A 26,450-nucleotide genomic window follows, 5' to 3' on the forward strand; every position below is an offset into this window, starting at 1 on the left:
TCTATACCTTTTCCATACATCAGTTATGATGTTCGCATGTATCGACTGTATGCCCCATTTTTGAGTATTTAATCTGTTATTGGAAACGTATCTGCATAACTCATGTCAATCTTTCTCCCTGATTTTTGATCCCTGTATTTATACCAGACAGGAGAGGTTATGTAAACACATGCTTGTACAAGCCACTCCCTGTTATATACTTGGTAAACATGTTGTAAACAACCCATTTTGTTTTATGTTGTATCACTTATATAAGTGTCCTATATTTTTCTAAACAATAGTGGTTCAGTTTATATATATGTTTAGTAAATGTAGATTCTTTGATTTTCCAGGTATCATATACCCCACAGACTTTCCTCCCTCTCCGTGCCTTTTCTCCCTTTCTCTCTCTTTTTCTTGTGCTTATTCTTATTATTCTTATTCTTTTTTCTTCTTTTTTCTTTTTTGTTTAATTATGACATATGTTATTGTCCTATATTCAGTTTGGTCACCATGTTTTATGTAGTGTATTCATACTCCTCATGTCACGTACTCCCTGCCTTACCTCTAAGTTTTGTTTTTGCTCATTTCATTATGTTTTTCCTATGGGATCGCACCACCTAATCCGACAGTTGGCCTCTGCAAATATCTCTTTAGATATACATAAACGTGGCGGTTTGGCCTGTTCAATCTGCCTTGCAATTTGAAACATACATATCAGGGACAATTTTTCCCGCTACTGTTCACAGCCAATTTACCGCATTAGGTGCTCAGTTTAATTCAGGTTGGACATGTTTAGAACTTGGCCGTTTTTTTGGAGTTCATTTTATTATTCTTGAACCCCATTTAGATTAAACTCCACTGGTGCACTTTCGGGCTATTTATATAGCTCACTTCGTTAATCGCTCTTAGGGACTGCTTTGACATTTTTCCACACTGTTTATTTTTGCTTTGTCCTTTGTATGATTTTTTCACATATTTATAAATAATTTTTTCTCCCCTCTTTGATAAATAATCCAACAACGGCAAGTAATGTTAAAACCCGGGAATAGTTTAGTTAGTGGTGACACTAGTTCGGGCACTCGATACAATTTTGTAGTCGAACCCATTTCAAAATGGCCGCCTTTACCGTTTGGCTTTCTTTTTTATACATTGTGGATATTCCCTATTTTCTTAGCCCATTCGTCATTTACCTTGCCATCTTTTATAAGTATCGTCTGGTTTCTGGCTCTTAAGCAGGTCTCGCTATAAACTTAGATATGCCTTTTTCGCATTTGTTGACGATTCTCCCTTCTAGCACACCACTTACAAATGGCCGCTGTCTAACGCCTGTGAAGCACGCCCATTCACGGCGTCTTACCGAAGCCAGGTGAACCGGGTTTTTCAATTAGTGAAGGTATATATACGAGCACATCTCTTTGCTTTCACCATCAGGTGCTATACGTACTGACGGCGAGCAGGATACGGGTTCTGACTTACTTGACATCTCTTCCTCGTGGTAAGTGGCTATGCTAATTTCTCGTGGGGGCTTTGTATTAGCAAATCGTCACTCCATTTCGCTAGGCTATGCCGCCTGCAGGATTCATGAACTTTTAATTTCTTCATGAATAGACATAGCACTATTAGTTGTTGTTTCTTGATCTACATCCTGATCCTGTGCCTTAGTCATCCTTTGTCTATGATTTTAATAATCTATACTCGACATAACTCCATACTAGCGACTGTCTTGTTATATTCTGTCCGGGATGGAGCTCGGTCCTTAGTTTCATTATGTATATTCAGATTTTGTTGTTGTTGTTGCGGGGGTCTCAAGTGACAGAGGATTATATCATTTGCATTGGTCAATTCACCCCCCTCCCAGTTCTATCATGTTCTTCATGGCTTCACGTTTATATTATTTTTATATATTTTTTGTTGTTTTCTTTTTCATGTTCAGAAATTAGACGGGGTGTCAAGAAGAGATTCTCTGAAACTCGTGCATAATTATTTTAAGTATTCGATCATGTAAGCACAGGTAATATTGTGACACTCCAGGAGCTTTCTTTGATCTGTTTTACAGTCTCACCGGTTATAACTTACATGTCAATTTCTTTTTTTCTCATTTGTCTTTATATATACAGGTGCACACCCCTTTGATGGTACACCTGAGAGACTCCTTGTCTCACATATTGATGACAGGTGACTTTTCATTTATAAATATACCTAGGTAAGCTGTAGATATGTCATAGTGGAGCTAGTTTGGTCCACTCAGCTACACCAGTACTATTTACACTCTATGGCACCCCTATAATGTTGAACAAACAAGAGGCCACTATCATTTAGTGCGCAAGATTGTAGAATAAAATTCAATTCCTCATTTTTTCTTAAAGTTGTTTTTTTCTTTTCATTCCCTATTTTAAACTTCTCTGTAGTCAATTCTCCAGGCTTACGTGCACGAAAATACTGGAGGACAGTATTCCATTTACAGAACCCTTCGTGTGACAGTGACAACTTTGAGCTCGACTGCTCTACATTCTTGGAGGATCAATATTATATACACACCTCCAGGCATCTTAATATTCAATGTGAGCCATTTTTTCGTTTTGGATATAACAAACTGCAGGGTTGGTGACCCCAACTGATAGCTTAGGAGGTTGTACATTTTATTGCTTTTCACGTAGGGTAGCGTTTGATGCATTTTTGCTTGATCCATTTCATGTTTTCTTTCCTCCTCTCATGTTTGCTTTTGTTATTTCATTTTTTTCAGTCTTTTTGCATCCATGAATATATTCACTCACCATCGGTCGTCCAATATATGATCTCCTTTGTCGCCAGGAAAGTTTTCCTTGGTAGGTGTGTGTGTATTCCTCACGTATTGGTTTCTTTAGGTGACCCTCTGTGTCCTTCCCATGTTAATTTTTAGTCATTATTGTTCTTTTGCCCAATTAGGTTCTTATTGCATTTTTATAATTTTTCCGCCTGTATCTATGTCTGTTCGGTTGTTAAATTCTTTTTCTTTAAAACATATGAATATTTGCTTATTGAATCAGTGATATATGTATCTTTTTCTCCTCCTTCTTTTCTGTGGACTTTTTCTTTGAAATCCTCTTCTGTTCTAGTCTTCACTGTAGTTTTCATTGATCGTTTTTAACTTACCCGGGGGTAGGCCATACTTAGACTGCCTTGGGAACTGGTAACATACAGGAGTTTTACCTTGATATAATCTTTTCAAATGTTTTTTTAATTTATGACTATTGTTGCTCGGCTGAGTTAATTAATAGAGCATAATTTTAATTGTATGTTGTACATGTTTTTCTAAACACAGCCCTGAAGAAGTCCCGCCACGGGACGAAACGCGTCGGCTGTTCCTTTTTGTGAATAATAAAGAATCAAACAAACAAGACTTCCGGACTTCACCATTTGTGTTTCATCATGTTATTACTAATGTAGTACAATTCTGATATATGGTGCACCTGTGCCTTTTTCATGATATGTTGTAGTTCTGTTTAGGACTGACATTGTGTTGGCGGGTGTTCAATCGGTGTGCACATAATTCCTCTTCAATTAATAAGAAAGGGGCAAATTCACTATTGAGGCCATTTCGGATCAGGTGCATTCTTATGAAGGTTCCGCCATCTGCCATGCATTAGTATTTGCACTTTATTTATGATTTTGCCTACTCACTCATTAATGAATTATGTAAAAAATATTTTTAGTGACCATGATTTTAATTATGAAATGTTTAGTGTATTTTACTTGTGTACTTTTATGGATTGAAATATATCCGAAATAAAGTCTCTATTGAATTGAAAAAAAGAGCATTACATTAGTAATATAAAATATAGCAATAAACAATTTCAGTGAGCATTACATTAACTTACAAAAGTAGTAGTAATATTAAGCCCATAATCCTCAGGGTGAGGTATGTGGGTTAATGTTAGCCTCTGTTTGTCTTTAATGAAATCAAGATTCTCTCTGCATATTAATTGGAAAAAGGTAATTTCATTACAAGACGGGAGGCTACCATTATTCATGTTCAAAGCCATGTAAGGTTTCAAGTAAAATTTTGAGAAGGTACTTGCATTGGGCCAATCGGCAGCTTTAAGTATTTCAGGTAGGGAACCTTCTGCCCAGAATACTTCACTAGCCATTGCACCCCTAGAAGAATGTGCCTCATACCTAAAGAGATCCACAGGTCTATATGGACTAACATATAATAAGAGAAGCTGGTCAATGTCGTAAGATCTCATTGTTGAAATTTTACTCTTCATACAATTAATAAAACACACTTTTTCACACTCATGGAAAAAGGGATAGAGGATAGACTCTCACATTGTTTTGGGTATTTTCCAAAGATCGAAATGGACACCTTCAGAAGAATAGAATCTATTGGAAAGTTCTAATGGTTTAATGTCTGAGACTCTTCTAAAGGATATTAAACAGACTAGTGTTGCTAGTTTCATGGAGATTTATTTAAGGGAGAGTAAAGGGTTACTAGGCCAGGCCGTGAAGGGTTTAAAAATCAAGTTGACATCCCATAAGTACTTGTAATGCGCTTTAGGGGGTCTTCTTAGTCTAACTCTTTTCATAAGTCTTTTGATTAGGAGGTTAGTACCAATTGCAAGATTATAATCAAGGCATGACCTGATGAGATTGCTGATCTCTAACAATTGATAGTTCTGTAAGAGAGCCCTGAATCAAAAATATGTGTGCTAGTTAGTTGACTATCTGTTGTAAAGAGCTTCGTACAGGATCCAGATCCATTTCCATGCACCAACTACACCATTTCTTCCAAACTCCTCTATATCTCTTTCTAGTTCCTGGTGCCCATGAATCATCCAGTAGAATTTTAGCCTCTCCCAAAAGGTCTGAATATCTGTCAGTACCCCTGAAATCTTTCAAACAAGAAGGTTCATCTTCCCTTCTAAGACCAAAGGATGTTCTTCACTGTCCGGACATTGAAGCAGACCTAAAGATGATGAGATCAGGTGTGGAAAATCCACCGCCAGTTCCATTACCCTGGGAAATCAAACTTGGGATCTCCAGAAGGGGATCACTAGAATGATGGAGCATGACTCTAGTTCCACCTTCCACAAGAGTCTCTGAATCATGGAGAATGGGAGAAATGCAGAACCCTTGACGTCATCCCAGGATTGAAGGAAGGCATCTACCACTGTAGCGTTGGAATCTGGTCTCCAACTGAAACACGCTTCTACTTGGTAAGTTAGTCAGCTTGCAAAAAAGGTCTATCTGAACTGGACCCCATAACTTTTGAATCAGTGCAAAGGCCTCTGGACTCAATTTCCAAACACTGGAATCGTGGAGAAAACAAGAATTCAAGTCCACCCTGATATTTTGAGTTCCAGGGATGAATTCCGCTCTGAGAGGGATCTTATGATCCCAACAATAATACAATATCTGTTTTGCTATATCTGAAAGAGATTTTAATTTTGCACCCCCCAGACAGTTTATAAATAAGACAGCAGAGAAACTGTCCAAGCGGATCAAGGGGCGGAGTTCTTTAGTAACTTTTTGAAACTCATGAGGGCATTTAGACCCTCTAACGTCTCTAGGCAGTTTATGTGCAGGGACTGTTTCTTCCGTGACCACAACCCTCCAGTTTCTAGATTGTTTAAGTGAGCTCCCCATCCGCGGTTGCTTGCATTTGACTCTAGGGTAAAGTCTGAAAGGTTTCCAAAAATGGCTTCCCCGTTCCATGCTTGGAGGTTCTTTAGCCACCAGGGTAGATCCTCTGTTGCGTCCTCCAATAGGGGAATTGAGTCCTCATACCTTAAACCCTTTCACAAACACAGTCCTTTTAGTCTCTGCAGACCCATGTAGTGGAGGGGACCGTGCAAATTGCTTGGATAGAAGACAACAGTAAACCTAGAACAATGGCTAGGTCTTTCAAGCGTATTGAGTCTTTTGATAGGACAGAGGACACCTGTTTCTTTATTTTGGTTACTTTTTTTAAACAGGTTTGATAGAATAGTATTTACCTGGAATTTAAGGAATTCTATCTCTTGTGTGGGTATCATGATAGATTTCTCTATATTTATGATGAATCCTAGATTCCATAGGAAGTCTACTGCCAATGAGAAGTGTTTCTGAACCTCTGTTTTGTCTTGGGACATACTGAGGATGCCGTCTACTTAAATAATTAGCCAACCTCCTCTCTCCCTGAGGTAGCTGACTATTGGACAAAGGACTTTAGTAAAGCACCAAGAGGATGAGGAACAGGCCAAAGAGTAGACAAAGGAACTGATAAAGAGTTCCTTTCCAAGTAAAACAAAGGTTGCTCTGGTTGTCCTTGTCCATGGGTATTGTAAAATAGGCAACTTTGAGATCTAATTTTACCAGCCAGTCCCTGGCTTGTAAAACGTTTCTAAGAAGATGGATCATTTCCATCCTGAAATGTCTGTAAGTTAAGAGCTTGTTTAGATACTTTAGGTTTATGACAGGACGCCAACCCTAGTCCTTCTTTTTGACTAGAAAAATTTTACTTATAAATCCTTTTGAAATCTCTGTTAAAGGCACCTTAATGAGGGCTTCCTTGGCTAACATCTGGGAAATCTGGGAAATCTCTAGAACTATTAGTTTTGAATTCTCTGTGTCTAGAATTGTTTCTCTCGGTCTCTTGAGTTGAAATGGATGTTTCCAAAATTCTATTTTGAAGCCTACAATAGTTTCTAGAACCCAAGGGTCTTGTGTAATCTTTGACCAATTGTGTGCAAAATGTTCCAACCTCCGTCTCACCTTTGTATGGGAACAGGACATCGGGTTTATCTTGGTAGCTTTGGTTCGAGGATCTAGGTCTGCTGCCACAGAATCTTGAGTTCTTCCCTCTCTAGGGGTAGAAATTGAAGTTTGGGCGAAAGCCTCAGTAGAAATCAGTGGAGCCTCTCTGGTCTTGGGGGAAGAATTAGGACCTGTAGGCACTGCAGCCGAAAGCCAGGCCCCTCCTGTCAGTCCTTCAAAAAAGTACTCGCCCACCAAAAACTCTGCACATGGTAGACTGTGCTGTTCTAAAAGCGGTAAAGGTGTAGACATACTTCCTCAGTGATTTTACAAAATTGTCTCCGAATAGGAGTCCTTTGGTATCGCCCATGTCCTCCCTAGAGGACAAATTAGCTAGTTTAGTGTTCATCCTTAAAAGAACCACTTTCTGATGCTCGGTAATTATGTTAGTGTTGGCAATACATAAACACAAATGGCCCATTGGGACCAGCCCCTCGGAAGATCAATATTGACTGGAATGGTATTGGCCCCTCCCTCTTCAGTCATACCCAGAATCCTAGTTAACGGCCCGAGGATATCAAGGAGCTTGTCCTGACACTGTTTCAGGCATTTTCTCGATCCCTTTCCTAGGGTCCTTCCCAAATTCAAACAGGAATTTTAGCAATTCTGGATCGAGTTTGGGGGTGTTACACACCTTGTCCTCCGTGGATGGTCTTGGGCACTCATTGCGCAGAAGGTTGCGAGTCTCTCTGTCCAGAGACTTCCTTACCCACTGAGTTAAATATTTGTTAACGTCGTCCATGGCCCACTATTCTGAGCTGCAAGGGTGTCTAATGGACGTGGGGTTTAACATTTCCCCGCCAAGGGGTTCCTTAACAGATGACGAAGTGGAAGGTTGTTCTAGGTCTTGGTCTACATTATTTGGGGTATCATATGTATCTTGAAGATCCAAAATAAATTCAGCCATGTCCAACTCCTCAAACTCCAGGGATTCAGTTTTTGATGTAAAAGTGTCTTCAATATCATTTGTAAGATGAAGGTTACTTCTTTCTCTCATGCCGCTACAGTCAACTTTTCTCAGTGTCCCAATATGTTGGGCTTTATCTTTTATGCTGCAATGAGCACCATTATCTATTTTAGTGCGGGGCTACCAAAATCATTAGCAAGGGTGGATGCTTTCTACTAAGTGGTTACCCTTATGGGAAACCTTCCCCCTCTTTAGGGGTCCTGAGGTGATAGGGGATTCTCCGTCAGAGAGAGAAAAGTAAATCTCCTCAATGGGGGACACCCTCTTCCACTTGGCTAGTGCGGCATCCACCACCTCCTTAACAGAAGACCTAAGCTCATCCTCGGGGAACCTCTTAAGGCTCTCCCCCATAAGCATTTCCTTAGGAGGCTGTTGTGGGTTATTAATATCCATTTTAATTTAAGGGGTGGATTTAACAAAATATCCCTTAAAAGGCTTACTCGCAATTAGTAGTCTGTAGAGATATTATATTTCCCAAACTCTTTAAAGCAACTTCTTTCCCTTTCACCTTAAATTAAGGGATTTTCTTTTCCCTTTTATTTTTTTTTTTTTTAAAGAAGTGAGGTCAATTAAGCAGCATCCCACCGGGTGGCGTCACGTGAAAATAAATGTCGAAAAAGTTCTGTGATAGTCACTTTCTTGGATGAGGAGGCTTCCAACTCTCAGCAGGCACCGTTCTGACCTCGAACAGTGAGCTGATACCATAGTAATATGACTGCAAAGATGAAGACGTCCTCCACCATTGCGAGGCCTCACTAAGGACACGTGCTCAAGCAGGAAGGAGTCGCCCTTGTGTCTCCTAGGAGGGTGCTAGTAGGCGCAGCCTCTTTGAATCATGCTAGCGTCATTTCGTCTGTTTCCATTATTTAACCAAATCAGGCCTCTAAAATATTATTCAAGTAATGCCCGAGTCAGTGTGGGACCATGCCATTATTAAAACGGCCAGCGCAAGAAACCACGCAGCATGGGCAATTACCTTGGTTATAAAGCTGGTAAGTGGCGCCCCATGGAATACACCACTTTCTTTTTTACGAAGTAAATGGTGTAAAAGGGAAAAAGACTAAAGGAGGCACTTACCTGGCCCGCCATAAATTGGACACGGTTAGAACCTAATGTAAGAAAATGTTAATACAAGTATGAAACTTAAGGTAGTATTAGTAGAACGGGTGGTACACTCTAAAATTACTTACAAATATAATATTAATAAACAAATAGCAATAATGCCACAATGAAAAAAGATACTTAGCTGTGTCAGGAGCAGCAAATAAAAGAGGAAGATGGGAGTGTGTTCTGTCTATTTATAGTGTTATGAACATTCTTCTGTTTTATGATGTATTGACATTCTTTAAAGGGCAGCATATTTGGGCAGCAATTAAAAGTATTTGCATAATGGTAGCCTCTGGTCTCGTAATGAAATCAGCAGCCCTGCTCCACCTAGCCTCTTCAGCAGTGTTTGACACTGTACCTCACCAAACACTCAACAAGAGACTGCACCATATCGGAATCCAGGGAGATGCCCTTAGATACATCACATCTTACCTCACAGGATGAACTCAGAGAATCTGCCTCCCTCCCTTCACCTCGGAACCCAAGAGCACCATCTGCGGCATCTCCCAGGGTTCATCCCTCAGCCCCATCCTCTTCAGCACCTACATGACACCCCTAACCGAAATCATCAGAAACCAGAATCTCTACATTATATCACATGCCAGCAACACCCAGTTTATCCTCTTGCTCTCAACAGACCCTACCACCATGAAGATCAACTTTCTCAACTGCATGAAGAATGTCCCAGACTGGATGAAGGCCAACAGTCTGAATCTTAATACTGACAAGACCAAAGTGCTGATCTTTGGCAACAGCGACCTCCCCTTGGAATGACACCTGGTGGCCCATCAAACTGTGACCCACTCACATATTGACCAATCACACCTGGACAGCAAACTCATCATGACATTACAGATCAATGCAGTCTCCTCTGCCTAATTCCACACTCTCTGCATGCTCCGAAGATCCCAGTTCAAGATATTGCCACACGCCTACCAAGCCCTCCATGACCGAGGACCACGATAAATCAACCACCACCCCTTGCTCATCCTCCATTTCCCCTGCACAGACACAGTTCATCTGATGAAGCCACAGAGGAGGCCGTTCCATCTCCTACCTTGCTGCGAAGTCCTGGACTGCTCTTCTCGGCCACCTCCAGACATCACTGGAAGATTCAATAAGAGGCTCAACCTAGCACCAGGCAATTAACAGCACTTTACAAATAGCGATTGATTGATTGGCCTAACCCATGCACAATCTCATTGACTTTTGGTGTTGGATGTGCATGGGTCGCCTCATTGAGGACTCAGCAGTTCACACAGAATTGCAAGATTGTAAACACTTACTTCGGTACCAGTACCACACAGGCAGCCGTTGCCCATGCAGTCAACCTATCACTTGAGAATTAGCTGGTTTGTAAGATGAAGAGTGGCCTACAACTGTAGTTATTAGAGGTGTGTCTTCAGCTCCTTCCTAAATTGGAGAAGGACTGGGCAGTACCGATCAATATGGGAATACTATTCCAGATTCTAATGCATAGATGTAGAAAAACTGTTTATTGTTTTTTTTTCTTTTCATATTCAGTTTGATTATGTCCTTTCTTAGGATATGGCGAGAGTTGCCTACGTTAGTAAACCTGTCAGACAGATAGCCAGATAGTGCAGACATAGTTTCTATAGACGGGGTAAAGCATTTTCAAAACAAGAGAACATATGGTGGGTCTTAAAATCCAAAAGGAGAATGGTGCATGATAAGAATGCTTCCTTAACAACATATGATGATAAGCATGGTATGTCTGAATGTAGGAGGAGTTACAGTACGTAGTCCTTAAATGCCAGTTCATCTCGATGCTTTTGTCTGCTCAAACTTAGTCCAGGTGAGAAGCTACATTGGCTGATGAGCTTAGCTCCTGCCTCCCACAGGGGAAGGCAACGTAATCTGTCTCCCTTAATCCATGTGTTCACTCACTCATTCATGTACTTATGCATTAATGCATTGACTCTTCAAATGTTCACTCAGAATCATGGAACTCATTGTCTCATTATTACGCCATTCACTCCATCACTCATTAATTCCTAAATATATTTATTTGCCTAATCATCCAACCAACGACTCATTCTCATCTTTACCCACTCACACATCCACTCAAATGCCCTTCAGTGGATATATTTCTCATACGCTCCAAACTATACACTGAAGCTCCTTCATTGCATAAGATCTGGATTTAACTCAAACACTTTTAAAGCCAATAGATTTAGTATTATCCCGTTTTTACTTTTTGGATTCCTTGCTTCTTTTTCTGTTGAGTTTTGATTTTCAGGGCAAAATAGAAACCAATCTAATGTATCAAATGTGTCTCCTTTACTCTTTGAAAGTCTTGCTTTGAATGTTCTCAGATGGGACCTTAAAACGATCTAATTATATTGACGATGATGTTTTCCTTGTTCAGAGTAAGAATTATTATCTAGGGTGAATGTATGTTCTTATAAGATAATATGTTTGAAATCCTATGAATTCTGACACATACGTTCAATAAATAAATTTGCTGATAGTTATGGTACAGAACAGAGAGACTTAAATCAAGGAAAAGTGTGTGACATTTGACAGTACAATTGAACAATTAAAAAGCAAAAAGCAACTCAATAGAGAACATTTTAATTAGCAAATAGTGATTAGTAAAATACCACAAATAATTAAAATCCAATTAGAGGATCTAGAAAATTGAATTTTTAAACTCACTGTTCACAGTTGAAGTTATTATTCTGATATATGTTGAAGACAGCTGCCATACAAGCAAAATATATTGGCACCTGGGGCACATGAGATGGCAACCAGAATTACTGAATGTTTTTTTTAAGTTCAGCTGCCACACATGAGATAGTAACAAAAATATGTGATCACAATTTTTTTAAGTGCTGATGACACACTTGATATGGTAACCTGCATTAGTGATCTCTTTATTTGTAAGGACAGCTCCCACATGGGATGGTATCCTGAAAATTAGGTCCAACTTTTTTTAATGAGAGGTGCCACACATGAGATAGTAATCTAATTACTGATCCCATTGTGTTTTAATGGCAGATGCTACTAATGAGGTGGCGTTGCAATGGAGTTGTATTTACTTTTTAGCTATACTGAGCAGCATAGACCAGTAACCAAAAAATAAATGCACTAAAGCACAGAGCATCAGAAGAAATTACAGAAACCCAAGGACTTTAACATGTTTCAGTCATTAGGATCCTGAATCAACCAACCCAAAGCTGGTTAAATTGGTGATGATTAATAGTGCAAATAGCATACAATGACATCCATATTCTTTAATCGTCATACTATAGCAACACTATAATACTAGATAAATATAAAGTATATTTGATATGAATGTTAAACATTGAGTCACCCAATCACCAATAGGTTTTCTCTAGAAGTAATTTCATTAAACTGAATTGTTCTCATACCATGTGGAAAATGTATCTTCAATTAATGCTTTCCTGCTAAACAATTTTTAAAAGAATCATTAACATTGAATGTCCATCCTAAATCCCCAACTTCAAAATTACTTCTACAAGAGGGCCAAGTGGTTAAAGGGCATGCCCAGTGATAATATGTTCTCAATTAATTTCTAAAGAAAACATATTATCTACTAGGCAGCTAAAGTTCACATTGCTCATCACATTAAAAAACTCTCCACATTGCGTGAAATCTTGTTAAGTTCTAATTCCACAAAGCAAAAAAAAATTCAAACACTCTAATTGTAGACATTTTACTAATCCACTGATACATAGCATAAGATTCATTTGTCTTCCAACATTGTAATACCGAGGAACGTGCAACTGCCATGGTTATGGAAATCAAATATTGGCCAGACCTGCTGAATGTATTAATATTTTGCAATAATCCAAACAAACCTAAAGCAGTGTCAGGCTGAGTTATCAAGCCAAGCAATTTGCTTAGACCTTGAAAAATCAGATATCAAATGTCATGCAGTGCTGGAGACGTAAAGAAAGTATGGGATCAATCCCCTAGAGCACTGGTTTGGCACCTAAAGCATTGACCCTATGCTGCTGGGTATATCCTATGAAGATCACCTGGAAGTTAATATGCTAACCATCTAGAAAGGAAAGCCATTCTCTTAAAGTTTGATGCTCAAAGAGCTTTATACTCCATATTTGCTATAGTCTGCTAGCATTATTCTGCAACCGGTGCTCTTACATATTGTATCTGAAAAGTTAGGAATCAATGATTAATTTGAATTCTGTTCCTAACTAAAAGCTTCATCAGCATATAAGAACCTCCATTAAATATTAGACATTTGTTTTTTTAGAAAACTAGTTATCAGTAGGGAACTAAAAAGTAGGGATTGTTCAAGCGTAATTTTTACCACATACATGTAATAATAAAACGCACATATGATATGCAGGAAGTGAGTCAAGAGAACCACCATTTATTCAAACAGTGTTAGACAATAAATGTCACGGACACATCATTAATCATAAATAACTCAGAGCAATCTAGCAAGTAACAAGTGTCGGAGACACATTTTAGATGAAGAGCAAACCATGCCATCTAGTAAGTTCAAAATCACGGCAACTCAAAGGAAAAGAGAAAGAGAGAGAAAATGAACATCAAAGTACAATGAAGCATTACAACCTCAGTCAAAATGCCTGTTGACCAGGAGCACACACACGTCGTGACTCAACAGTTCAATGTGCGAGGTGCTCAACGAATGGACTGAAGATCAGCTCTTTTATACTATTTTAATGAGGACCTGCTGACCGCAAGTCCTGATTCTGGGCGATGTTTGATCGTAGATCATAACAAAAAGTAAACATTTATCAAAAACAATTTGCGTCACTTCTCGGAAACTTTTAAGAAAGCAGATGTTTACAAAAGCTTAGAGGTCATTTGTTAGGCCATGTCGCTGTCTTAGTTTCCAAAGGTGTGGAAAGTCACAGGTGGCCCCACTGACAGACGCATCCTGTTATAGCTACATCTTGATGTTCAGAAGGATGTACATGCAGAGGTCATAGGAGCGATACATCTGAGTTTACAGGAGAGCATGGGGCCTACTGCCTCTGTAGATGCTCAAGGCATTGTGGGCAACTTTAACACAATCCTGTCTATGAGCTGGCAGGGACAATTGAGACTATCATGCTTCAGATGTGGAGAGAATGGGCCTGGGGCACTATATGGCAAAACTAGACCTTGCTTCAAGATTAGGTGCAATGCCTTAGCAGCTGCTCTACCTCAAGGTAAGCAAGTGAAGATAACAAGGACCCCCTGGGAAGTGTATAGACTCCTAGGGCAGGGTAACAACTAGTGTGAAGAAAATCCCAGGACGTCTAATGTACACTGTGAACAATCGGGATAGATCAGTAATCAAGCAGGAAAATCACGAGTTTTGACAAAATCTATATAAAATATATATTTTTAATGAATATTTGTTTAAAAACACCATATAAGATAAGACCATAAGGTCAAACCACTTAATAAGGGTAAAAAATAAAACAATAACATACAATTCTAATAATCAAACAACATAAAAGTCATAATTAATACAGAAAATGAACAAAAAAAGCATATAGTACGTCAAATATTAAAAAAAGAGCATAAGAACTCGACGCGCGTTTCGGCAGTAACCCGCCTTCTTCAGGAGACATAGAATAAATCCTGAAAATACATATATAAGAAAGAAAAATTGTCTATTAAAACATAATCCATATATTAACATATCAAAACATAACATTCCTTTTTATCATACTGACCCTCCATAACAATTTGTTCACTCAGTGGCAATAAATAGCCGAAAGATGTCAATCGATTGTACAGTACTTAACTTACTAGAACCGATCATGGATTGATCCCTCTTATGAGGTCTCAGCCTTATTCCTAAAAGAACATATAGCTAAAAGCTTCTTCATACATTGATATTTTTTAGCTATATTCTAAACATTACATTATTATACCCCATTGGTGGAGGCTGTCCATATGAAACAGATTGATTCATCATACCGATTGTGAACATAAAAATATGCTTACAACATATGCAAGATTACTTACAAACATTGGACGCTCTATCCACGCAGTAACACCATTAGAAAGTGACACCTTCGTAGATTGGATGGTATAAATTTAGTTTCAAGTAGAGGATATTCCTGATGATATAAGAGGAGACATAATTTAAGTAAGGCAACACCTAGGATATAATTATTTAGATTTGCTACTGCATGGGTCAAACAAACTGTACAAGACATGTGGAAAGTCCTATACTAATCAAGCCTGCAGTAGATGGCATCGGAAGTTACTGGCTATTCTTATAGATTATCAAGAATATATAATTGCTTGATCTCTACATTAGTGCAGGGCGGTTAATGCCAGAGTAAACAAATGCCAAACCTCCTAAAGTTTAATCTAGTTTTCAAGTATAATCATCTAACTAGTAGAGACGTTACTGCAGGCACTTGTAAGAGAAATATATGTATATATATATAAGTGGAAGAGTGTGTAAAAGCGTTCAAATTACCATCTATATCCATCATCGATAGGGCGTATTACTCAAACCCTAGTGCAGTTCTATAGTTACAAACTAGTGCGTCATATAAGTACCTTCGTATTTTCAGGGAAGTAGGCGATGTAAGTAGCACAAAAAAGACGATTATAAAAGCGATGGTCACGGTGATACTGGTGAGACAAAGAATAGTGGTGTGTCAACAAAATCCAACTTTATTTATTTTACTACATGAAATTGATAAATACTATAGTTGGGATAAGTCATAAGGACTTAATCTGATAATGAAACCTATTTGACTTAAAACGATGCTGAGTGTTTAGATTACCTTAATAATTTTTTGATGCGATGCACCAGAATTGTAATCCAAAAGATTTTGCTCGATATTGGTACACTCGAGAACAGAAAAAAATGATTTCTGCAAATAGAATCATGAATGCGGGTTATTCCTGTTTAAAACTGCAATCTTTGTTAAGCATAAAATTGAGGGGAATATTTAGAGTGCCCGATATGCCTAAATTCTTACCTTAAACAGTAAAACAATGGACAGACAGCAAAGTAATGCTGTTCCAGCGTTCAAGATGTAAGGGTCCTACTTCCTCATATAAAGTCGCTCAGCCGTCTCTATGAAGATATATATGATTGGGGATCAGTAAGGTTTACATCTTTGTCCGTAATAACAACTAGGGGGATAGAGTAATAGTAGTCTCAGAATGCCCTCGATTCTTACCTTGAAACTATGAACAACACGCGGGCAGCAGGGTGGTGCTGTTCCAACGGTCGTTTCGTGGGGATCCAACATCCAACCTCCACACATAAAACAGATCAGCCGTCTCTGTAAGAGGAGTAACGGTTGGGAGACGGTCATATTATATTCTAATCTGAGTTGTGGTTAAATGAGAACGATCTCACAGGGCTCGAATGCCCTCAATACCTCAAGGTAAGTTCAGGTTCCCAACCTCTGAGTGGTACAAAAATAATAAACTAAACAAAATCCCTTTATCATTGCATCTTTGTAGAAGAGTTACTGAAATCACAAATCCCATATATCTGCAACATTGCAACAACATAACTGCACTGTATGAAGGAATACTCATCTTCCTAAAAGGTTTTTACAATGAATAACCATATCATAGACCACTTTAGATCTATACTTTTTTCAGTACTTTTACGTTTCCAAAACAGATGGCTAATCTAGTTCTGACACTTTAATCATCTGCAACAAAGTAAAATGATCAAATAGCTCACCAGGATGATAAATTCACACAATACCAACTAAAAAGGATGCTAACTAATAGTCCTATAGCTGAGGTAAAGTTACCCCCTCTGCCTCCTATTTAGTTGTAAACTACCAAACAGACCCTGGGACAATTATTCTTCCACATAAACTTTCTAAAGAAAGATCCAACTTCGTGTAAATATGAGTTAAGATATAAGATATTGAAAAATCAACATTTTTATATTACGATGTTCTGGGCATTGCCGAATATGGACAAGTTTGGTATCTACGAACCGTAAATGACGAGTTCGGCAAGTGTGCGAAATTTCGCTACGCTACCTGCCAGGGTTCGTCTATTATTACGCGTTCTTCATCTGAACCCTCGGGTTCCATTTTAGATACGGCATCCATTTTGTTTCTTGCCCTCACGTAGTCAGCGAGCAGATAACTGTTCGCCCCCTGACCCTCTAGTTCCCAAGCCTTGCGGAAGACGCATATTCCTTTCATGCGTCTTTATGGCCAGAGGAATGACACAGCAAAGGCAAATGGCTCAGCTTGAGGGTAATCTGGTCGTGCCGGCTTATTGTGACAGCCTTGCAGGCGATGGATCCAACTCTTTGATCCTACGATCATGCTTCCGATATTACCCCCACACTCTTTTCTCTACACGTGTCTGACTTCCTTGCAGCTGCTCTTGTCTCTTCTTCTTTGTCATTTACAACTCTAAATAGGTATGCCTAATGGTGGGAAGATGTACTTTTACAGTTGGGAACCGGCATTGCTATTGTAATTATATTCCGGGATTCTGAACACATGAAAGCGACCTCTTTGAAGTTTACTGTGAGAACTGGATTGTAATCTTTTGACCACATGTCATACAATGGCAACATTCTGTATAAAAGAGAGCGACCTACAACCTCAATTTGAAGCAGACTCTCAGAACCTACACACTGTTGTACTTCTTGTGACTTTTGCCTCCCTGCAGTAATAAACGCTGATCTTTGACGCCGAAGGAAGTTTCCCGTGTCTCTGTAATTTGTGCGCCGAAACAGGTATCCCATGAAGGTTATAGGTGTTGTTCCCTGGCACCGCTGGTACTGTTAAAAGTCCAGTCCTTCAGTTGGCGCCCAACGTGGGGCGACTTCAGCGGTACCGGTCCAAAGCCTGATGATCGTGAGGAACTTCGTGTGAAATCTCCGAGGGAAGGTGCACCCCGCTTCATCGATCCTGTTGTCGAAATAAGTGGCCCGAAGTTTTTCCCTGCGAAGATTCCCGCCTCCTGACGGCTGCGACGGACCGATGCCCTGACTGTCGACCTGTCTTCGACGCCCGGCGTAGACCTTACGTACAAGCGAGACGACAGACGGGCCTTCCTGGTGACGCCATTGAAGTTCTGAGTTAAGTATTTTGTGGGTCGCTCCCAGTCCTTAGTGGTGGTTCTAGCTTCTTGAAAGCTTTGTTGTTAGCCTTTAAGGCTTTGTTGTAATAGCTCACCGAGCTTTGTAATAGCCTGCTCAGGCTTTGTGGTTAGCTCTTCGAGCTTTGTGATAGCCTTAAGGCTTTGTTGTATTGCATGGTTCCATTGCATTTGTGGTTCTTAGTATTGGTCCTTAGTATTATTTGACAGTTGCAATTGCCAAAAACCGAGGGTTTTTGACTTACACGAGGTTTAATTACTTCGGTAACCCTTGAAGTTTGATACTAGGTTAGTGTGCACGATGCCTAGCCATAGTGGTTTGTTTCGTATTTTCCAATGTTGCGCAATGGATTCCCGGTTGGAGGACTCGTGTCCGATACCTCCAGTTGGAACTCCGATACATGATCTTTATAGTCGACATGGGGTGGGTCCTATAATATATAATGATTACTGGGTCCGCTATACAAAGAAAGACGGTGACCTTAGGTGGCCACCACATGGAACTTTTGAACTTTCAATTTTAGATAATCTTGAGGCTAAATTATTTTTAAAGAAAGCTAGGCCAGCTATGTTTGATTCCTTTCGGATATGGCGTAAAGAGGCCAAGCAGAAAGAAATCAAACAACTTAAAAAGGATCAAAAGCAAGGGTTTGTTCCGATAATGCAAACTATACGAGAATGTAAACAGGAAAAAGAAGAAAAAGAAATGGAAATCTCTACTAGATTGCATCATATGAAAATAGATAAATGTTACCCGGTTTTACCGAATAATCTAGAAAAGAAAGAAGAAGATTTGAAGGAGGATTCATTGTTGTCATATTTGATGAAATCACCACCTCCTTATGTACAGGGTGCTACTGCTCCTGTAGCTGCTCCTGTTATTCCTCCTGTAGTTCCCCTTGTTGCTCCAGCGGCTGCGGGCCAACCCGTTGTTAACCCTACGTTTGTTTCACCACCTGTCCTTGTTCCTACTGCTCCTGTACCTGTACCTTCGCAGACTGTTGTTTCTGCTACTCCGATTACCTTGTCCGTTCCTACTATGCCTTCCTTCACCTCCAGTGTTGTTGCCCCTGTTTTTCTTTCTCCTTCTGTTCGTAAGCGTGTTCCTAACTCTGTTGCTACCCTTTATTCACCTCTTTCTGGTCCGTTATTTTCGTCTGATTCATCTGAAACTCCTCAGAGACGGAGTCAGATCCCTAGTGGTAGGGAGAAAGAGACATTAATAACCATGGCACATAGGTGGATAAGACATCCTGCTAATTACACTCCTCGTGTGGTCTTTGATACATTTTCTCAGTTTAATGAGCCTACGCAGAGATTCGTGTTTGAGGAGATGTGTAACTTTTTGAGGGAAGAATGGTATAATGATGATGTAGATAATGTACCGTCCGACATAATTGAACTTCAGAATCACTTTTTGAACGGTATGATTATAGGAGACGATGTACGACGTGCCGTGGAACGCTTATTAGCGTTCAGATCCACAGCACATTCTCGGGTGTCCTCAGATGATACCACTGAGAATTGGAAAGCGGCTCCTGGTCAGTATCCTATGAGAGAGGTTCCGCCACTGTGGGTGCCTGGTGATCCTAATGCAAACCCTGTGGTTCTACCGCATTTTCGAAGGGTATGGATACATCTTCCATGGAAACGATCGGAAGTTTTGCAAGTGAAACAATCCTTACCCGATCCGCGTAAAAATCCGGCTGGTTATTATAAAGAGTTATCACAACTGGTGGAAGCTTCTATTATGAACCTTGCCGACATCGACATGTTGTTTGGCAATGTTGTACCGCAACCAGTGTGGGCCAAAATTCGTCAAGCCAACCACGCAGTTGAATTAGGGGGTGATTGGGCTGCACTGCTAGCGGCTGATGCATTACAAGTTGGTGGGGCTAAGCCCGACCAGCTAATCTTAGACTTGCCGCAGAAAATAATTACGCTCATGAAAACTCTCATGCCAGCGATGAAGGTGAACTGGGATAAGTTATCAGCTTGTAAGCAAAAGAAAGACGAGAGTGTCTCGGATTTCTTTACAAGGTTTGAGGAAGCGTTTGTCGACCACAGTGGTCAGGACATGGGCACCGAGGGAGGCCAGCGGTTATTTGTTGACAAATTTGTGTCGAATTTGTTGCCTGAATTAAGCAACAAATTGAAGAATTCAGAAAGTGCGTGGGCAGTTTCAACCCCTGCGCAAATACTAGCAACGGCCCAGTATTATGAGAATAGGGAAAAGGAAGAAAGTGATCGTGTAGAGAAGAAAACGAAGGAGCTAAAAACGAAGGTTTTGTTACAGCAAGCATACCCTCCACGATCAAACCAAACTGATTCACAACAGCAGTATCGACCACGAGCACAGCCCGATAGGACACAGCCGCGTTCTGATAACTTTGATTATAGATCTTCCCTTGGGTATAATTAGTGCGCATATTGTAAGAAAGAGGGACACCTAAAATATGATTGTCTTGCCTTACGGGACCGCCTAAATGGTGTGTCAGCACGAGGAAATCGTGGTAGTGGTCCCCAACAGGCATCACGAGGTAGAGGTCGTGGTTCATCCCACAATCAGAGTGATCGTTATCAAAATCAATCAGATGCAAATAATTGTTTTGACCAGCGAAATGCAGGGTCAGTTCGATCTGCACAGTATAATGTGGACAATTATTACTTAGAGCATGAGACTGTTGTAAATGACCATTACTAGGACAGCCAACGACAAAGAGAGGGAGTAGTGTCAGTTCCGGTCGATCAGAGTGGGCCTTACGTTGCAGTGGCTACATCGGGTGTAGTTGAGCCTTTTCTGTTAGACACTGGTGCGACGAAAAGTTCCATCATGCATTCAAAACTCCCTGGCGCACCTTTGTCTGGCTTAACGAACGTTTCCGTTGGATTCTCTGGCGCCCCTGTTAGTAACCCAGTCTCTAGTCCTTTGCCTCTTATGATTGGACCTCGTGAGCTAACGGCTCCACTGATTCTATCTACAGGTTGTGGTGAGAATCTTTTGGGCCTGGATTTGTTGAAACGACTATATGCAACATTGTATTGTTCCCCCGAAGGGGTGGAGCTTACGTTGGGACGGAGAGTGATCTCTCCCATGTATTTGTCGGTCGATAAATTCCCACCTGAATTGAGTTCCCTCCCTGCGTCCTTATGGGCCACAGGTCCCAATGATGTGGGCCTGTTAGACATTCCACCCTATGTGATTCAATTGAAACCAAATGCGCGATTACCGCGTTTACCTCAATATCGTATTTCTCTTGAGGGCGAACGAGCGCTGTTAGCAATCGTTCATGATCTCATTGGAAAAGGTGTTGTGGAAGAAACTCGTGGAAACGTGTGTAATAGCCCTGTATTGCCAATTCTGAAACGAACTGACCCAACTAAACCTCCTGTGTATCGTTTCGTAATAGATTTAAGAGAGGTGAACAAAATAGTGGTTCCACAATTTCCTGTGGTTCCCGACATTACAGTCTTACTAACAATGATTCCGGCATCTGCCTCCTGGTTCACGGTAATCGATCTAAAGAATGCTTTCTTTAGCATTCCGATTGCAGAGGAAAGCAGAGACCTATTCGGATTCTCATTAGGTGGTCGCAGTTTTAGGCTAAAACGCGCTCCACAGGGCTACTGTGAGAGTCCGTCAATCTACAGCCAAGCACTTAAAGGTCAGCTTGATGCCTTTGTTTTACCAGCGGGTGCAGCTTTGATTCAATACGTTGACGATCTTTTAGTGGCAGCTGATACAGAAGCTATTTGCAAAACGGCTACAGTATCATTATTGCATTATCTACATGACTTACATCACAAGGTATCACCTTCAAAGCTACAGTATTGTTGTCAAGAAGTAACTTATTTAGGTCACTTATTGTCAAGAGAAGGGAGAAGGTTGACCCCAGAGAGAATTGCAGCAATTTCACGAATGACTGTGCCAAAAACCCAGAGAGATGTTCGCGCCTTTTTAGGTATTACGTCCTATTGTAGACAATGGATTCCAAATTTTTCATTGTTGGCGAAACCATTGATAGCCCTTACATGCAAAGATGTTCCATCCCCATTGCCTTGGTCTGAAGAGTGTCGGAAAAGTTTTTCGGAATTGCGTGATGCGTTGTGTTCGGCTCCTGTGTTGGGTACTCCTGACTACAGCAAGCCGTTTACACTATATGTTCACGAGAGGGATGGTTGCGTGTTGAGTGTTCTGACACAACCTTTTGGCGGCAAACAACGCCCATGTGCCTATTTTTCTTCGACTTTAGATCCAGTAGCAAGAGCCTTGCCGAGTTGTTTAAGGTCTACAGCGGCAGCTGCGGCGTCCATTCGACAGTCCGCAGGTTTAGTCATGAATAATATGCTCACGGTAATGGTTCCGCATGCAGTTGACACTCTATTGAATCGAACGAAAACTCAACATCTGACGAGCGCAAGATTGTCTGGATATGAGTTAACGTTGCTGGCCAGTCACATACGGATAAAACGATGTAATGTGTTGAATCCAGCAACATTGCTGCCGATCGACACAGAATCAAGTGGTGAAGCAGTACATGACTGCTATCTCAGAACTGAGGAGGAAACTAAGGGTCGTATTGACCTAAAAGATACTCCATTGACAGATCCCGATGGTACTTTGTATGTGGATGGTTCTTGTTTCAAGTTGCCGAACGGTGATGTGACGACTGCATATGCTGTAGTTACATTGAGAACGATTGTGGAAAGCGCAAGATTAAGTCAGAATTCGGCTCAGGCTGCCGAGTTAATCGCATTGACGAGAGCGTGTGTGTTGTCTAAAGATAAACGGGTGAATGTGTTTACAGATAGCCAGTATGCGTTTGGCGTGGCACATAGTTTTGGACGATTGTGGAGAGAGAGAGGATTCCTTACGTCGCATGGCACGAAGATTCAACATGGTCAGCTTGTAAATGATCTTTTAAATGCACTCACATTGCCTAAACAAGTGGCCATAGTCAAATGTAGCGCACATCAGAAAGTAACAGATGATGTGGGTCGTGGAAATGCGTTTGCGGATGAAACGGCTAAAGAGACGGCAAAAGATTTGACGAACAGAATGTATGTTACGAGCTCAGTGAGATGGCCAACAGAGACTGGTATGTGTGAAGACACATTTGAAAGTGTGAAAGGAATACAGAATGAAGCCACTGAGACAGAAAGGACTAAATGGAGAGAGAGCACGGGAAGATTGGATGAGAATGGATGTTGGGTTGATCTATCAGAGAAGCAGAGATGGATGTTACCGGATGCGTATGTGCTCGCTGTTGTTACAATGGCTCACGGTATGGCACACATCAACACGAAAGGCATATGCAAGTTGTTGTCTCATGTATGGAAGAATGATGGGATTACTAAGTGCGCCGAGAGAGTGGTTAAGAATTGTATGGTGTGTTTGATGCACAATCCTGGTATGGGCACCCCCACTCCACCTGGCCATTTTGCCCCTCCTACGTACCCTTTCGAAGTTATCCAGTTGGACTTTATCCACATGGAGAGATGTAATAATTTGAAGTATGTGTTGGTTGTGGTGTGTGCATTTTCTAGGTGGATTGAGGCCTACCCCCTTAAGGATAATACGGTTTTATCCACGGCAAAAATTTTGCTCAAAGAATATTTTCCCCGCTACGGAATGCCTCGGGTCGTATGGTCGGACAACGGAAGTGAGTTTGTTGGGAGTGTGATGAAGAGTGTGTGTCGCGGTTTAGGGATAGTACAAAAATTTCATAGTGCAAACCATCCACAATCAGCAGGCTTGGTGGAAGGATATAATGGCACTCTAAAACTGAAATTGGCTAAAATTCAGGCAACAACTGGTTTATCATGGCCCGACGCTTTGCCTCTGGCTCTCCTGTCGACCAGGGCAACTGTACACTCTCGAGTAGGGCTCAGCCCATATGAGATTGTGTTCGGCCGTCCTGCTAATGTATGGGGAGTCCCAAGACCTAAAGAATTTGACAGAATTGAATACCCTATGTTGATTGATTATCTCTATGATCTGACTGCTAAATTGAGTTTGATTCATCAACAGGTCTTTGAGTCTCTGCCATCACAAACAGAGGGTCCTGGTCATCGACTTCAACCAGGGGACTGGGTCCTCGTCAGAAAATACGGACGAAAACGAAACCTTGAACCAAGATTTGTGGGCCCGTTTCAGGTACAGCTGGCTACGAGAACGGCGGTTCGACTACACGGACGGCGGAACTGGGTACATGCTACCCACACAAAGAGAGTCCCGCTTCCTTTGCCATCGGACACCTGGATAAGAAGAGGTCTTTCTTCATCTGAGACCGACACTGCACCACGTTTCGTTCCATTCAGCGAAGCTCGGCTTGTATCTGACACCGTTGTTGACTCCCCTCAAACAATTTCTTCCACGTCAACCTTGGAAAATTTGACTGCTGAACAATCGCCTGAACAATTGAACACTCCTTTGCCGTCCAATCCACTATTTGAAGATCAGACTCGCCCTGGAAGTAGCCGATATTTCCTTCGTCCACGAACAAGCCACAAATAAAAAGATTTTTTCTAGGTTCTACATTGCTCTGAAAACAGTGGACATTATATATTGTGTATCTTTTTCTTTTTTCGTACAGCCAAGAACATTATCTAGCTAGAACCTACCATCCAGGTTGACCGTAAGGCCGTGCGGGTACTTCCTTCTGTTTAGCAGCTATCGACACAAGGTTGGTTTCTATTATTAATTTCTGGGAACTCCTGGGAATTGATAACCGCTACTCAGAACGAAGTGCGTCAAGAACGTCGCGGACGGTCGTTAGGGGATGGAATCATCATTGTCTGAGCTGTCGAAAAGAGAAGAAACGTTGGCGCAAAGATCTAGATTGCAGAAAATATGTCATACAAAATGGTTTTTCTCACAAGTAATCATACTGTTTCTCACCATATCTTTGCTATTGGTAGGAGGAATATATTATGGGTCTCAGTTCTTATTGTCTTCTGCTACATCTACTCTTCCATCTCATGATCAATATGTCGTTTCTACTGTTTCTCCACATTCTTTTTATCCTCTGCCTCAACACGAACAAATCAGACGTGCGGAATTCAGAAACAATTCTTTTATACAACTCTTGCATCAGCATCAGTTAGTGGTTAACACTACCAACTGTTGGGTGTGTGGGTTAATGCCACATACCATGGATAAGGGTATTCCGTACTTAGTTCTGCCTTATAGTGTACAAGGGTCAGCTCGAGCATTGCAAACTATGTTCCGTAGTGCACTAGATTCCTACCCCCATCGAGAACCACGCTCAACAAACTCTGGTCCTGGTCCGTACCACAAGACTCTGGCGAGAGCTATTGCAGACTTAGATAGAGATATTTTTGACGCATCGCTCATCCCAGAGGAAGAGGTGCGAGCATATAAGGAACTAAGTGAGGCTGAGTACAGCTTATCAGTGGGTGAGAGGCAGCTTAAAAGCTCGCCACCGATATGGATTGTACCTCACCTTGGTAATTTCTGCTTGAAAGGTCTTGGTCGAAATCCGAGAGCTCAGTTTGGGGAGAGTGCTTGTACCGAGACGTATGTCTTACCGACGCTCTCCTCCCCTGTCTTCCTGCCTGCCAAGGGTACTTACTTTGTATGTTATGATCGAGCCTATACGTGGTTACCTCATGACTTCTCGGGTACCTGCTATATTGCGAATCTTTTGCCTCCGACTTTCACTGTGGCCTCTGATTATCACAGAAATAGAATTATAAGAGGTGTGATTAGCAAAGAAGATACTTCCGGACAAGAGGCGGGAGACTTCTTTAAGGGTTTCCTACCGTTCTGGGGACCGATGGTTAATAGCAGGAACCTTAGACAGTTAACTCGTGTAGTAGAATCAACTGCCAACATAACTGCAAATGCCCTTGGTAATTTGACAGCGGAGCTCCAGGCGGATAGACTGATGACGTTGCAGAACCGTATGGTTCTAGATATCGTTCTAGCAGATAGAGGTGGGGTTTGTAAAGTCATCCATTCGAGCTGCTGCGTATTCATACCTGATAACGCTCCAACGGTTTATCAAGCCATCTCTAAGTTGCACAAAATTTCGGAGTCCATACACGTGGACGAAGGAAATTGGACGCTTCTGGGATGGTTTTGGGGTCTGATATCAACTTGGGGTTGGAAGATTCTGATGATCATAGGGGTTGTTGTGACATTTCTGTTCTCATGTTGTCTTTGTGCGCAATGTGGTCCTGCCTCATGTGGCCTCTGTGCTACGACGTGTATAAGACAGCCCGTTGTCACCAAAGAGGCATTGAAGGATAGAATAATGTATCAACAACATCTGGATGATCTGATGAGTATCGAAATCGATTATGATTCCGACTAGTGCTTGCCTACATGAGGGCAAAAGGACCGTCTGAGGTTCCGTAAAAATTATTACGATGTTCTGGGCATTGCCGAATATGGACAAGTTTGGTATCTACGAACCGTAAATGACGAGTTCGGCAAGTGTGCGAAATTTCGCTACGCTACCTGCCAGGGTTCGTCTATTATTACGCGTTCTTCATCTGAACCCTCGGGTTCCAT

Source organism: Lissotriton helveticus, chromosome 6 (genome assembly GCF_964261635.1).
Source record: "Lissotriton helveticus chromosome 6, aLisHel1.1, whole genome shotgun sequence".
In the NCBI taxonomy this organism is placed as follows: Eukaryota; Metazoa; Chordata; class Amphibia; order Caudata; family Salamandridae; genus Lissotriton; species Lissotriton helveticus.